At 37.5% G+C, this 14,824-nt stretch overlaps 14 non-coding genes across 14 annotated transcripts; all 14 read left to right on the top strand.

Moving 5' to 3' along the window:
- The first annotated feature begins 427 nt into the window (after positions 1-427).
- On the top strand, positions 428-498 carry trnag-ccc (transfer RNA glycine (anticodon CCC)). The gene has a single exon. It is a non-coding gene; the product is annotated as a tRNA-Gly (tRNA).
- Positions 499-1,847: 1,349 nt separating this feature from the next.
- Positions 1,848-1,918, top strand: trnag-ccc (transfer RNA glycine (anticodon CCC)). The gene has a single exon. It is a non-coding gene; the product is annotated as a tRNA-Gly (tRNA).
- Positions 1,919-2,956: 1,038 nt separating this feature from the next.
- Positions 2,957-3,027, top strand: trnag-ccc (transfer RNA glycine (anticodon CCC)). Its single transcript has one exon. It is a non-coding gene; the product is annotated as a tRNA-Gly (tRNA).
- Positions 3,028-4,065: 1,038 nt separating this feature from the next.
- Positions 4,066-4,136, top strand: trnag-ccc (transfer RNA glycine (anticodon CCC)). The gene has a single exon. It is a non-coding gene; the product is annotated as a tRNA-Gly (tRNA).
- Positions 4,137-5,174: 1,038 nt separating this feature from the next.
- Positions 5,175-5,245, top strand: trnag-ccc (transfer RNA glycine (anticodon CCC)). Its single transcript has one exon. It is a non-coding gene; the product is annotated as a tRNA-Gly (tRNA).
- Positions 5,246-6,595: 1,350 nt separating this feature from the next.
- Positions 6,596-6,666, top strand: trnag-ccc (transfer RNA glycine (anticodon CCC)). The gene has a single exon. It is a non-coding gene; the product is annotated as a tRNA-Gly (tRNA).
- Positions 6,667-7,466: 800 nt separating this feature from the next.
- On the top strand, positions 7,467-7,537 carry trnag-ccc (transfer RNA glycine (anticodon CCC)). Its single transcript has one exon. It is a non-coding gene; the product is annotated as a tRNA-Gly (tRNA).
- Positions 7,538-8,335: 798 nt separating this feature from the next.
- On the top strand, positions 8,336-8,406 carry trnag-ccc (transfer RNA glycine (anticodon CCC)). The gene has a single exon. It is a non-coding gene; the product is annotated as a tRNA-Gly (tRNA).
- A 1,350-nt stretch (positions 8,407-9,756) lies between these two features.
- trnag-ccc (transfer RNA glycine (anticodon CCC)) lies at positions 9,757-9,827 on the top strand. The gene has a single exon. It is a non-coding gene; the product is annotated as a tRNA-Gly (tRNA).
- A 1,038-nt stretch (positions 9,828-10,865) lies between these two features.
- trnag-ccc (transfer RNA glycine (anticodon CCC)) lies at positions 10,866-10,936 on the top strand. Its single transcript has one exon. It is a non-coding gene; the product is annotated as a tRNA-Gly (tRNA).
- Positions 10,937-12,286: 1,350 nt separating this feature from the next.
- On the top strand, positions 12,287-12,357 carry trnag-ccc (transfer RNA glycine (anticodon CCC)). Its single transcript has one exon. It is a non-coding gene; the product is annotated as a tRNA-Gly (tRNA).
- A 798-nt stretch (positions 12,358-13,155) lies between these two features.
- trnag-ccc (transfer RNA glycine (anticodon CCC)) lies at positions 13,156-13,226 on the top strand. The gene has a single exon. It is a non-coding gene; the product is annotated as a tRNA-Gly (tRNA).
- A 798-nt stretch (positions 13,227-14,024) lies between these two features.
- On the top strand, positions 14,025-14,095 carry trnag-ccc (transfer RNA glycine (anticodon CCC)). The gene has a single exon. It is a non-coding gene; the product is annotated as a tRNA-Gly (tRNA).
- Positions 14,096-14,718: 623 nt separating this feature from the next.
- Positions 14,719-14,791, top strand: trnar-ucg (transfer RNA arginine (anticodon UCG)). The gene has a single exon. It is a non-coding gene; the product is annotated as a tRNA-Arg (tRNA).
- Positions 14,792-14,824: the final 33 nt, after the last annotated feature.

Raw genomic sequence — 14,824 nt, 5'->3', positions numbered from 1 at the left:
AAAACTTAAAAAGTAATGTTGTGTTCTTTTCAAGACAGTAAATTTTATGTCCTGCTATTTCGCATTATTCTTGAGAGCAGGTATTGATTTTTAGCTGAATTCAGCACTGACCAACTCATCTGAATTTTTTAATATGTCGATCCAATCTTGTCTCAGGGGAAACGTGATAAATTGAAATCTATTTTGGGCTACAAATTGTCTGTAGGAACCCAATCTGAATCTGTTTTTATGTAATGGAAAAAGAAGTTGTTGGTTGAAAATGTAGACCTTGGAATCTCAAATCACTAATACCGGCATATCAATCTAAATCACACATCTTGGTGACCATAAACTAAACTTCAATCTGCACTTGGAGATGTACTGTAAAAAGAGAATGTAATCTGTTAATAAGTGTACACATAGGATCCAAAATTTTGCTGTTAATCAAGTGCCAGTGGTGTAGTGGTATCATGCAAGATTCCCATTCTTGTAACCTGGGTTCAATTCCCGGCTGGCGCATCCAATGGGTTCCTTTTCATGACTTTGTAAAACAAGACAAAATGTATTGCCAAATGCTAAACACAGGTGTGAATATTATTGTGCTCTTTCAGGTGAGAAAGCAATATCTACAGCGAAAATTTTCTTTACTTCTGTGCTTTTATGTTCCCAGTGCCCTAATGATTACCACAATATCTCTGTACTGACTATTGTGTCGCCTCGTCCTGTTAGTGCTAACTGATATGTGACTAGAGGGAATACATTCACAAGTAAACCATCTTGTCTTAATCGAATTAAGTCCCAGCCATTAAAAATCGTTGGCTTTGGTTCCAAGATCTATATTCTGAATGAACTGCAAGAGACACAGCTGTCTTAAGTCAACGAAAGTTGTTATGAGGTAGGCGGAATTTTACACTCAGTAACAACAGCCATAGAGCTCAGCTCACCAGACAGATTAAGCTCATCGCCTGCCTCTTGCAACCTCTACTCTCTTGTCCTCAACTTTATTTTTTAGTGAATTTCAAAGTGCACAACATTGTGAGGAAGGAAATGGCATAGCCAAGTCCTCGTGAAAGCCAAAGGACATGAGTAAACAGATGCATGAGCACATATAAAGCTTGTTACAACTTTATCAATTAGTGCAGAGGCCCATTGGCCTAATGGATAAGGCATCAGCCTTCGGAGCTGAGGATTGTGGGTTCCAGTCCCATCTGGGTCAACTTATAAATTAGATGGAAAAAGCATATCATGCCTAATGGCGTTCAGCCGCATTGGTCTATGGACTTTCTATAAAATCCTCTGCATGATTCCTTGGGCAGTCTTATCTTTAAGAGGAATTGTATTGACAGGACACAAACTGCAAGAATTGCCATATTATGTGCCACAGCCTAAATCTTTGTCCACACGTTTATTTCTGAGTGATTTCAATGAGCGCAATCTTATAAAACGTGAAAAGTAACATTGCGTTCTTTTCAAGACAGTAAATATTATGTCCTGCTATTTTGCATTATTCTTGAGAGCAGGTATTGATTTTTAGCTGAATTCAGCACTGACCAAATCATCTGAATTTTTGAATATGTCAATCCACTCTTGTCTCAGGGGAAACAGGATAAATTGAAATCTATTTTGGGCTACAAATTGTCTGTAGGAACCCTATTTGAATCTGTTTTTATGTAATGGAAAAAAAAAGTTTTTGGTTGAAAATGTAGACCTTGGAATCTCAAATCACTAATACCGGCATATCAATCTAAATCACACATCTTGGTGACCATAAACTAAACTTCAATCTGCACTTGGAGATGTACTGTAAAAAGAGAATGTAATCTGTTAATAAGTGTACACATAGGATCCAAAATTTTGCTGTTAATCAAGTGCCAGTGGTGTAGTGGTATCATGCAAGATTCCCATTCTTGTAACCTGGGTTCAATTCCCGGCTGGCGCATCCAATGGGTTCCTTTTCATGACTTTGTAAAACAAGACAAAATGTATTGCCAAATGCTAAACACAGGTGTGAATATTATTGTGCTCTTTCAGGTGAGAAAGCAATATCTACAGCGAAAATTTTCTTTACTTCTGTGCTTTTATGTTCCCAGTGCCCTAATGATTACCACAATATCTCTGTACTGACTATTGTGTCGCCTCGTCCTGTTAGTGCTAACTGATATGTGACTAGAGGGAATACATTCACAAGTAAACCATCTTGTCTTAATCGAATTAAGTCCCAGCCATTAAAAATCGTTGGCTTTGGTTCCAAGATCTATATTCTGAATGAACTGCAAGAGACACAGCTGTCTTAAGTCAACGAAAGTTGTTATGAAGTTGTTATAACTTATAAATTAGATGGAAAAAGCATATCATGCCTAATGGCGTTCAGCCGCATTGGTCTATGGACTTTCTATAAAATCCTCTGCATGATTCCTTGGGCAGTCTTATCTTTAAGAGGAATTGTATTGACAGGACACAAACTGCAAGAATTGCCATATTATGTGCCACAGCCTAAATCTTTGTCCACACGTTTATTTCTGAGTGATTTCAATGAGCGCAATCTTATAAAACGTGAAAAGTAACATTGCGTTCTTTTCAAGACAGTAAATATTATGTCCTGCTATTTTGCATTATTCTTGAGAGCAGGTATTGATTTTTAGCTGAATTCAGCACTGACCAAATCATCTGAATTTTTGAATATGTCAATCCACTCTTGTCTCAGGGGAAACAGGATAAATTGAAATCTATTTTGGGCTACAAATTGTCTGTAGGAACCCTATTTGAATCTGTTTTTATGTAATGGAAAAAAAAAAGTTTTTGGTTGAAAATGTAGACCTTGGAATCTCAAATCACTAATACCGGCATATCAATCTAAATCACACATCTTGGTGACCATAAACTAAACTTCAATCTGCACTTGGAGATGTACTGTAAAAAGAGAATGTAATCTGTTAATAAGTGTACACATAGGATCCAAAATTTTGCTGTTAATCAAGTGCCAGTGGTGTAGTGGTATCATGCAAGATTCCCATTCTTGTAACCTGGGTTCAATTCCCGGCTGGCGCATCCAATGGGTTCCTTTTCATGACTTTGTAAAACAAGACAAAATGTATTGCCAAATGCTAAACACAGGTGTGAATATTATTGTGCTCTTTCAGGTGAGAAAGCAATATCTACAGCGAAAATTTTCTTTACTTCTGTGCTTTTATGTTCCCAGTGCCCTAATGATTACCACAATATCTCTGTACTGACTATTGTGTCGCCTCGTCCTGTTAGTGCTAACTGATATGTGACTAGAGGGAATACATTCACAAGTAAACCATCTTGTCTTAATCGAATTAAGTCCCAGCCATTAAAAATCGTTGGCTTTGGTTCCAAGATCTATATTCTGAATGAACTGCAAGAGACACAGCTGTCTTAAGTCAACGAAAGTTGTTATGAAGTTGTTATAACTTATAAATTAGATGGAAAAAGCATATCATGCCTAATGGCGTTCAGCCGCATTGGTCTATGGACTTTCTATAAAATCCTCTGCATGATTCCTTGGGCAGTCTTATCTTTAAGAGGAATTGTATTGACAGGACACAAACTGCAAGAATTGCCATATTATGTGCCACAGCCTAAATCTTTGTCCACACGTTTATTTCTGAGTGATTTCAATGAGCGCAATCTTATAAAACGTGAAAAGTAACATTGCGTTCTTTTCAAGACAGTAAATATTATGTCCTGCTATTTTGCATTATTCTTGAGAGCAGGTATTGATTTTTAGCTGAATTCAGCACTGACCAAATCATCTGAATTTTTGAATATGTCAATCCACTCTTGTCTCAGGGGAAACAGGATAAATTGAAATCTATTTTGGGCTACAAATTGTCTGTAGGAACCCTATTTGAATCTGTTTTTATGTAATGGAAAAAAAAAAGTTTTTGGTTGAAAATGTAGACCTTGGAATCTCAAATCACTAATACCGGCATATCAATCTAAATCACACATCTTGGTGACCATAAACTAAACTTCAATCTGCACTTGGAGATGTACTGTAAAAAGAGAATGTAATCTGTTAATAAGTGTACACATAGGATCCAAAATTTTGCTGTTAATCAAGTGCCAGCGGTGTAGTGGTATCATGCAAGATTCCCATTCTTGTAACCTGGGTTCAATTCCCGGCTGGCGCATCCAATGGGTTCCTTTTCATGACTTTGTAAAACAAGACAAAATGTATTGCCAAATGCTAAACACAGGTGTGAATATTATTGTGCTCTTTCAGGTGAGAAAGCAATATCTACAGCGAAAATTTTCTTTACTTCTGTGCTTTTATGTTCCCAGTGCCCTAATGATTACCACAATATCTCTGTACTGACTATTGTGTCGCCTCGTCCTGTTAGTGCTAACTGATATGTGACTAGAGGGAATACATTCACAAGTAAACCATCTTGTCTTAATCGAATTAAGTCCCAGCCATTAAAAATCGTTGGCTTTGGTTCCAAGATCTATATTCTGAATGAACTGCAAGAGACACAGCTGTCTTAAGTCAACGAAAGTTGTTATGAAGTTGTTATAACTTATAAATTAGATGGAAAAAGCATATCATGCCTAATGGCGTTCAGCCGCATTGGTCTATGGACTTTCTATAAAATCCTCTGCATGATTCCTTGGGCAGTCTTATCTTTAAGAGGAATTGTATTGACAGGACACAAACTGCAAGAATTGCCATATTATGTGCCACAGCCTAAATCTTTGTCCACACGTTTATTTCTGAGTGATTTCAATGAGCGCAATCTTATAAAACGTGAAAAGTAACATTGCGTTCTTTTCAAGACAGTAAATATTATGTCCTGCTATTTTGCATTATTCTTGAGAGCAGGTATTGATTTTTAGCTGAATTCAGCACTGACCAAATCATCTGAATTTTTGAATATGTCAATCCACTCTTGTCTCAGGGGAAACAGGATAAATTGAAATCTATTTTGGGCTACAAATTGTCTGTAGGAACCCTATTTGAATCTGTTTTTATGTAATGGAAAAAAAAAAGTTTTTGGTTGAAAATGTAGACCTTGGAATCTCAAATCACTAATACCGGCATATCAATCTAAATCACACATCTTGGTGACCATAAACTAAACTTCAATCTGCACTTGGAGATGTACTGTAAAAAGAGAATGTAATCTGTTAATAAGTGTACACATAGGATCCAAAATTTTGCTGTTAATCAAGTGCCAGTGGTGTAGTGGTATCATGCAAGATTCCCATTCTTGTAACCTGGGTTCAATTCCCGGCTGGCGCATCCAATGGGTTCCTTTTCATGACTTTGTAAAACAAGACAAAATGTATTGCCAAATGCTAAACACAGGTGTGAATATTATTGTGCTCTTTCAGGTGAGAAAGCAATATCTACAGCGAAAATTTTCTTTACTTCTGTGCTTTTATGTTCCCAGTGCCCTAATGATTACCACAATATCTCTGTACTGACTATTGTGTCGCCTCGTCCTGTTAGTGCTAACTGATATGTGACTAGAGGGAATACATTCACAAGTAAACCATCTTGTCTTAATCGAATTAAGTCCCAGCCATTAAAAATCGTTGGCTTTGGTTCCAAGATCTATATTCTGAATGAACTGCAAGAGACACAGCTGTCTTAAGTCAACGAAAGTTGTTATGAGGTAGGCGGAATTTTACACTCAGTAACAACAGCCATAGAGCTCAGCTCACCAGACAGATTAAGCTCATCGCCTGCCTCTTGCAACCTCTACTCTCTTGTCCTCAACTTTATTTTTTAGTGAATTTCAAAGTGCACAACATTGTGAGGAAGGAAATGGCATAGCCAAGTCCTCGTGAAAGCCAAAGGACATGAGTAAACAGATGCATGAGCACATATAAAGCTTGTTACAACTTTATCAATTAGTGCAGAGGCCCATTGGCCTAATGGATAAGGCATCAGCCTTCGGAGCTGAGGATTGTGGGTTCCAGTCCCATCTGGGTCAACTTATAAATTAGATGGAAAAAGCATATCATGCCTAATGGCGTTCAGCCGCATTGGTCTATGGACTTTCTATAAAATCCTCTGCATGATTCCTTGGGCAGTCTTATCTTTAAGAGGAATTGTATTGACAGGACACAAACTGCAAGAATTGCCATATTATGTGCCACAGCCTAAATCTTTGTCCACACGTTTATTTCTGAGTGATTTCAATGAGCGCAATCTTATAAAACGTGAAAAGTAACATTGCGTTCTTTTCAAGACAGTAAATATTATGTCCTGCTATTTTGCATTATTCTTGAGAGCAGGTATTGATTTTTAGCTGAATTCAGCACTGACCAAATCATCTGAATTTTTGAATATGTCAATCCACTCTTGTCTCAGGGGAAACAGGATAAATTGAAATCTATTTTGGGCTACAAATTGTCTGTAGGAACCCTATTTGAATCTGTTTTTATGTAATGGAAAAAAAAAAGTTTTTGGTTGAAAATGTAGACCTTGGAATCTCAAATCACTAATACCGGCATATCAATCTAAATCACACATCTTGGTGACCATAAACTAAACTTCAATCTGCACTTGGAGATGTACTGTAAAAAGAGAATGTAATCTGTTAATAAATGCACACATAGGATCCAAAATTTTGCTCTTCATCAAGTGCCAGTGGTGTAGTGGTATCATGCAAGATTCCCATTCTTGTAACCCGGGTTCGATTCCCGGCTGGCGCATCCAATGGGTTCCTTTTCATGACTTTGTAAAACAAGACAAAATGTATTGCCAAATGCTAAACACAGGTGTGAATATTATTGTGCTCTTTCAGGTGAGAAAGCAATATCTACAGCGAAAATTTTCTTTACTTCTGTGCTTTTATGTTCCCAGTGCCCTAATAATTACCACAATATCTCTGTACTGACTATTGTGTCGCCTCGTCCTGTTAGTGCTAACTGATATGTGACTAGAGGGAATACATTCACAAGTAAACCATCTTGTCTTAATCGAATTAAGTCCCAGCCATTAAAAATCGTTGGCTTTGGTTCCAAGATCTATATTCTGAATGAACTGCAAGAGACACAGCTGTCTTAAGTCAACGAAAGTTGTTATGAGGTAGGCGTAATTTTACACTCAGTAACAAGACAGTAAATATTATGTCCTGCTATTTTGCATTATTCTTGAGAGCAGGTATTGATTTTTAGCTGAATTCAGCACTGACCAAATCATCTGATTTTTTGAATATGTCAATCCACTCTTGTCTCAGGGGAAACAGGATAAATTGAAATCTATTTTGGGCTACAAATTGTCTGTAGGAACCCTATTTGAATCTGTTTTTATGTAATGGAAAAAAAAAAGTTTTTGGTTGAAAATGTAGACCTTGGAATCTCAAATCACTAATACCGGCATATCAATCTAAATCACACATCTTGGTGACCATAAACTAAACTTCAATCTGCACTTGGAGATGTACTGTAAAAAGAGAATGTAATCTGTTAATAAGTGTACACATAGGATCCAAAATTTTGCTGTTAATCAAGTGCCAGTGGTGTAGTGGTATCATGCAAGATTCCCATTCTTGTAACCTGGGTTCAATTCCCGGCTGGCGCATCCAATGGGTTCCTTTTCATGACTTTGTAAAACAAGACAAAATGTATTGCCAAATGCTAAACACAGGTGTGAATATTATTGTGCTCTTTCAGGTGAGAAAGCAATATCTACAGCGAAAATTTTCTTTACTTCTGTGCTTTTATGTTCCCAGTGCCCTAATGATTACCACAATATCTCTGTACTGACTATTGTGTCGCCTCGTCCTGTTAGTGCTAACTGATATGTGACTAGAGGGAATACATTCACAAGTAAACCATCTTGTCTTAATCGAATTAAGTCCCAGCCATTAAAAATCGTTGGCTTTGGTTCCAAGATCTATATTCTGAATGAACTGCAAGAGACACAGCTGTCTTAAGTCAACGAAAGTTGTTATGAGGTAGGCGGAATTTTACACTCAGTAACAAGACAGTAAATATTATGTCCTGCTATTTTGCATTATTCTTGAGAGCAGGTATTGATTTTTAGCTGAATTCAGCACTGACCAAATCATCTGAATTTTTGAATATGTCAATCCACTCTTGTCTCAGGGGAAACAGGATAAATTGAAATCTATTTTGGGCTACAAATTGTCTGTAGGAACCCTATTTGAATCTGTTTTTATGTAATGGAAAAAAAAGTTTTGGCTTGAAAATGTATACCTTGGAATCTCAAATCACTAATACCGGCATATCAATCTAAATCACACATCTTGGTGACCATAAACTAAACTTCAATCTGCACTTGGAGATGTACTGTAAAAGGAGAATGTAATCTGTTAATAAATGCACACATAGGATCCAAAATTTTGCTCTTAATCAAGTGCCAGTGGTGTAGTGGTATCATGCAAGATTCCCATTCTTGTAACCCGGGTTCGATTCCCGGCTGGCGCATCCAATGGGTTCCTTTTCATGACTTTGTAAAACAAGACAAAATGTATTGCCAAATGCTAAACACAGGTGTGAATATTATTGTGCTCTTTCAGGTGAGAAAGCAATATCTACAGCGAAAATTTTCTTTACTTCTGTGCTTTTATGTTCCCAGTGCCCTAATAATTACCACAATATCTCTGTACTGACTATTGTGTCGCCTCGTCCTGTTAGTGCTAACTGATATGTGACTAGAGGGAATACATTCACAAGTAAACCATCTTGTCTTAATCGAATTAAGTCCCAGCCATTAAAAATCGTTGGCTTTGGTTCCAAGATCTATATTCTGAATGAACTGCAAGAGACACAGCTGTCTTAAGTCAACGAAAGTTGTTATGAGGTAGGCGGAATTTTACACTCAGTAACAACAGCCATAGAGCTCAGCTCACCAGACAGATTAAGCTCATCGCCTGCCTCTTGCAACCTCTACTCTCTTGTCCTCAACTTTATTTTTTAGTGAATTTCAAAGTGCACAACATTGTGAGGAAGGAAATGGCATAGCCAAGTCCTCGTGAAAGCCAAAGGACATGAGTAAACAGATGCATGAGCACATATAAAGCTTGTTACAACTTTATCAATTAGTGCAGAGGCCCATTGGCCTAATGGATAAGGCATCAGCCTTCGGAGCTGAGGATTGTGGGTTCCAGTCCCATCTGGGTCAACTTATAAATTAGATGGAAAAAGCATATCATGCCTAATGGCGTTCAGCCGCATTGGTCTATGGACTTTCTATAAAATCCTCTGCATGATTCCTTGGGCAGTCTTATCTTTAAGAGGAATTGTATTGACAGGACACAAACTGCAAGAATTGCCATATTATGTGCCACAGCCTAAATCTTTGTCCACACGTTTATTTCTGAGTGATTTCAATGAGCGCAATCTTATAAAACGTGAAAAGTAACATTGCGTTCTTTTCAAGACAGTAAATATTATGTCCTGCTATTTTGCATTATTCTTGAGAGCAGGTATTGATTTTTAGCTGAATTCAGCACTGACCAAATCATCTGAATTTTTGAATATGTCAATCCACTCTTGTCTCAGGGGAAACAGGATAAATTGAAATCTATTTTGGGCTACAAATTGTCTGTAGGAACCCTATTTGAATCTGTTTTTATGTAATGGAAAAAAAAAAGTTTTTGGTTGAAAATGTAGACCTTGGAATCTCAAATCACTAATACCGGCATATCAATCTAAATCACACATCTTGGTGACCATAAACTAAACTTCAATCTGCACTTGGAGATGTACTGTAAAAAGAGAATGTAATCTGTTAATAAGTGTACACATAGGATCCAAAATTTTGCTGTTAATCAAGTGCCAGTGGTGTAGTGGTATCATGCAAGATTCCCATTCTTGTAACCTGGGTTCAATTCCCGGCTGGCGCATCCAATGGGTTCCTTTTCATGACTTTGTAAAACAAGACAAAATGTATTGCCAAATGCTAAACACAGGTGTGAATATTATTGTGCTCTTTCAGGTGAGAAAGCAATATCTACAGCGAAAATTTTCTTTACTTCTGTGCTTTTATGTTCCCAGTGCCCTAATGATTACCACAATATCTCTGTACTGACTATTGTGTCGCCTCGTCCTGTTAGTGCTAACTGATATGTGACTAGAGGGAATACATTCACAAGTAAACCATCTTGTCTTAATCGAATTAAGTCCCAGCCATTAAAAATCGTTGGCTTTGGTTCCAAGATCTATATTCTGAATGAACTGCAAGAGACACAGCTGTCTTAAGTCAACGAAAGTTGTTATGAAGTTGTTATAACTTATAAATTAGATGGAAAAAGCATATCATGCCTAATGGCGTTCAGCCGCATTGGTCTATGGACTTTCTATAAAATCCTCTGCATGATTCCTTGGGCAGTCTTATCTTTAAGAGGAATTGTATTGACAGGACACAAACTGCAAGAATTGCCATATTATGTGCCACAGCCTAAATCTTTGTCCACACGTTTATTTCTGAGTGATTTCAATGAGCGCAATCTTATAAAACGTGAAAAGTAACATTGCGTTCTTTTCAAGACAGTAAATATTATGTCCTGCTATTTTGCATTATTCTTGAGAGCAGGTATTGATTTTTAGCTGAATTCAGCACTGACCAAATCATCTGAATTTTTGAATATGTCAATCCACTCTTGTCTCAGGGGAAACAGGATAAATTGAAATCTATTTTGGGCTACAAATTGTCTGTAGGAACCCTATTTGAATCTGTTTTTATGTAATGGAAAAAAAAAAGTTTTTGGTTGAAAATGTAGACCTTGGAATCTCAAATCACTAATACCGGCATATCAATCTAAATCACACATCTTGGTGACCATAAACTAAACTTCAATCTGCACTTGGAGATGTACTGTAAAAAGAGAATGTAATCTGTTAATAAGTGTACACATAGGATCCAAAATTTTGCTGTTAATCAAGTGCCAGTGGTGTAGTGGTATCATGCAAGATTCCCATTCTTGTAACCTGGGTTCAATTCCCGGCTGGCGCATCCAATGGGTTCCTTTTCATGACTTTGTAAAACAAGACAAAATGTATTGCCAAATGCTAAACACAGGTGTGAATATTATTGTGCTCTTTCAGGTGAGAAAGCAATATCTACAGCGAAAATTTTCTTTACTTCTGTGCTTTTATGTTCCCAGTGCCCTAATGATTACCACAATATCTCTGTACTGACTATTGTGTCGCCTCGTCCTGTTAGTGCTAACTGATATGTGACTAGAGGGAATACATTCACAAGTAAACCATCTTGTCTTAATCGAATTAAGTCCCAGCCATTAAAAATCGTTGGCTTTGGTTCCAAGATCTATATTCTGAATGAACTGCAAGAGACACAGCTGTCTTAAGTCAACGAAAGTTGTTATGAGGTAGGCGGAATTTTACACTCAGTAACAACAGCCATAGAGCTCAGCTCACCAGACAGATTAAGCTCATCGCCTGCCTCTTGCAACCTCTACTCTCTTGTCCTCAACTTTATTTTTTAGTGAATTTCAAAGTGCACAACATTGTGAGGAAGGAAATGGCATAGCCAAGTCCTCGTGAAAGCCAAAGGACATGAGTAAACAGATGCATGAGCACATATAAAGCTTGTTACAACTTTATCAATTAGTGCAGAGGCCCATTGGCCTAATGGATAAGGCATCAGCCTTCGGAGCTGAGGATTGTGGGTTCCAGTCCCATCTGGGTCAACTTATAAATTAGATGGAAAAAGCATATCATGCCTAATGGCGTTCAGCCGCATTGGTCTATGGACTTTCTATAAAATCCTCTGCATGATTCCTTGGGCAGTCTTATCTTTAAGAGGAATTGTATTGACAGGACACAAACTGCAAGAATTGCCATATTATGTGCCACAGCCTAAATCTTTGTCCACACGTTTATTTCTGAGTGATTTCAATGAGCGCAATCTTATAAAACGTGAAAAGTAACATTGCGTTCTTTTCAAGACAGTAAATATTATGTCCTGCTATTTTGCATTATTCTTGAGAGCAGGTATTGATTTTTAGCTGAATTCAGCACTGACCAAATCATCTGAATTTTTGAATATGTCAATCCACTCTTGTCTCAGGGGAAACAGGATAAATTGAAATCTATTTTGGGCTACAAATTGTCTGTAGGAACCCTATTTGAATCTGTTTTTATGTAATGGAAAAAAAAAAGTTTTTGGTTGAAAATGTAGACCTTGGAATCTCAAATCACTAATACCGGCATATCAATCTAAATCACACATCTTGGTGACCATAAACTAAACTTCAATCTGCACTTGGAGATGTACTGTAAAAAGAGAATGTAATCTGTTAATAAATGCACACATAGGATCCAAAATTTTGCTCTTCATCAAGTGCCAGTGGTGTAGTGGTATCATGCAAGATTCCCATTCTTGTAACCCGGGTTCGATTCCCGGCTGGCGCATCCAATGGGTTCCTTTTCATGACTTTGTAAAACAAGACAAAATGTATTGCCAAATGCTAAACACAGGTGTGAATATTATTGTGCTCTTTCAGGTGAGAAAGCAATATCTACAGCGAAAATTTTCTTTACTTCTGTGCTTTTATGTTCCCAGTGCCCTAATAATTACCACAATATCTCTGTACTGACTATTGTGTCGCCTCGTCCTGTTAGTGCTAACTGATATGTGACTAGAGGGAATACATTCACAAGTAAACCATCTTGTCTTAATCGAATTAAGTCCCAGCCATTAAAAATCGTTGGCTTTGGTTCCAAGATCTATATTCTGAATGAACTGCAAGAGACACAGCTGTCTTAAGTCAACGAAAGTTGTTATGAGGTAGGCGGAATTTTACACTCAGTAACAAGACAGTAAATATTATGTCCTGCTATTTTGCATTATTCTTGAGAGCAGGTATTGATTTTTAGCTGAATTCAGCACTGACCAAATCATCTGAATTTTTGAATATGTCAATCCACTCTTGTCTCAGGGGAAACAGGATGAATTGAAATCTATTTTGGGCTACAAATTGTCTGTAGGAACCCTATTTGAATCTGTTTTTATGTAATGGAAAAAAAAGTTTTGGCTTGAAAATGTATACCTTGGAATCTCAAATCACTAATACCGGCATATCAATCTAAATCACACATCTTGGTGACCATAAACTAAACTTCAATCTGCACTTGGAGATGTACTGTAAAAAGAGAATGTAATCTGTTAATAAATGCACACATAGGATCCAAAATTTTGCTCTTAATCAAGTGCCAGTGGTGTAGTGGTATCATGCAAGATTCCCATTCTTGTAACCCGGGTTCGATTCCCGGCTGGCGCATCCAATGGGTTCCTTTTCATGACTTTGTAAAACAAGACAAAATGTATTGCCAAATGCTAAACACAGGCGTGAATATTATTGTGCTCTTTCAGGTGAGAAAGCAATATCTACAGCGAAAATTTTCTTTACTTCTGTGCTTTTATGTTCCCAGTGCCCTAATGATTACCACAATATCTCTGTACTGACTATTGTGTCGCCTCGTCCTGTTAGTGCTAACTGATATGTGACTAGAGGGAATACATTCACAAGTAAACCATCTTGTCTTAATCGAATTAAGTCCCAGCCATTAAAAATCGTTGGCTTTGGTTCCAAGATCTATATTCTGAATGAACTGCAAGAGACACAGCTGTCTTAAGTCAACGAAAGTTGTTATGAGGTAGGCGGAATTTTACACTCAGTAACAAGACAGTAAATATTATGTCCTGCTATTTTGCATTATTCTTGAGAGCAGGTATTGATTTTTAGCTGAATTCAGCACTGACCAAATCATCTGAATTTTTGAATATGTCAATCCACTCTTGTCTCAGGGGAAACAGGATGAATTGAAATCTATTTTGGGCTACAAATTGTCTGTAGGAACCCTATTTGAATCTGTTTTTATGTAATGGAAAAAAAAGTTTTGGCTTGAAAATGTATACCTTGGAATCTCAAATCACTAATACCGGCATATCAATCTAAATCACACATCTTGGTGACCATAAACTAAACTTCAATCTGCACTTGGAGATGTACTGTAAAAAGAGAATGTAATCTGTTAATAAATGCACACATAGGATCCAAAATTTTGCTCTTAATCAAGTGCCAGTGGTGTAGTGGTATCATGCAAGATTCCCATTCTTGTAACCCGGGTTCGATTCCCGGCTGGCGCATCCAATGGGTTCCTTTTCATGACTTTGTAAAACAAGACAAAATGTATTGCCAAATGCTAAACACAGGTGTGAATATTATTGTGCCCTTCAGGTGAGAAAGCAATATCTACAGCGAAAATTTTCTTTACTTCTGTGCTTTTATGTTCCCAGTGCCCTAATAATTACCACAATATCTCTGTACTGACTATTGTGTCGCCTCGTCCTGTTAGTGCTAACTGATATGTGACTAGAGGGAATACATTCACAAGTAAACCATCTTGTCTTAATCGAATTAAGTCCCAGCCATTAAAAATCGTTGGCTTTGGTTCCAAGATCTATATTCTGAATGAACTGCAAGAGACACAGCTGTCTTAAGTGAACGAAAGTTGTTATGAGGTAGGCGGAATTTTACACTCAGTAACAACAGCCATAGAGCTCAGCTCACCAGACAGATTAAGCTCATCACCTGCCTCTTGCAACCTCTACTCTCTTGTCCTCAACTTTATTTTTTAGTGAATTTCAAAGTGCACAACATTGTGAGGAAGGAAATGGCATAGCCAAGTCCTCGTGAAAGCCAAAGGACATGAGTAAACAGATGCATGAGCACATATAAAGCTTGTTACAACTTTATCAATTAGTGCAGAGGCCCAGTGGCCTAATGGATAAGGCATCAGCCTTCGGAGCTGAGGATTGTGGGTTCGAGTCCCATCTGGGTCAACTTATAAATTAGATGGAAAAAGCATATCATGG

This window comes from Hoplias malabaricus, chromosome 11, assembly GCF_029633855.1.
Source record: "Hoplias malabaricus isolate fHopMal1 chromosome 11, fHopMal1.hap1, whole genome shotgun sequence".
NCBI lineage: Eukaryota > Metazoa > Chordata > Actinopteri > Characiformes > Erythrinidae > Hoplias > Hoplias malabaricus.
This window is presented reverse-complemented; position numbering and strand designations above follow the sequence as displayed.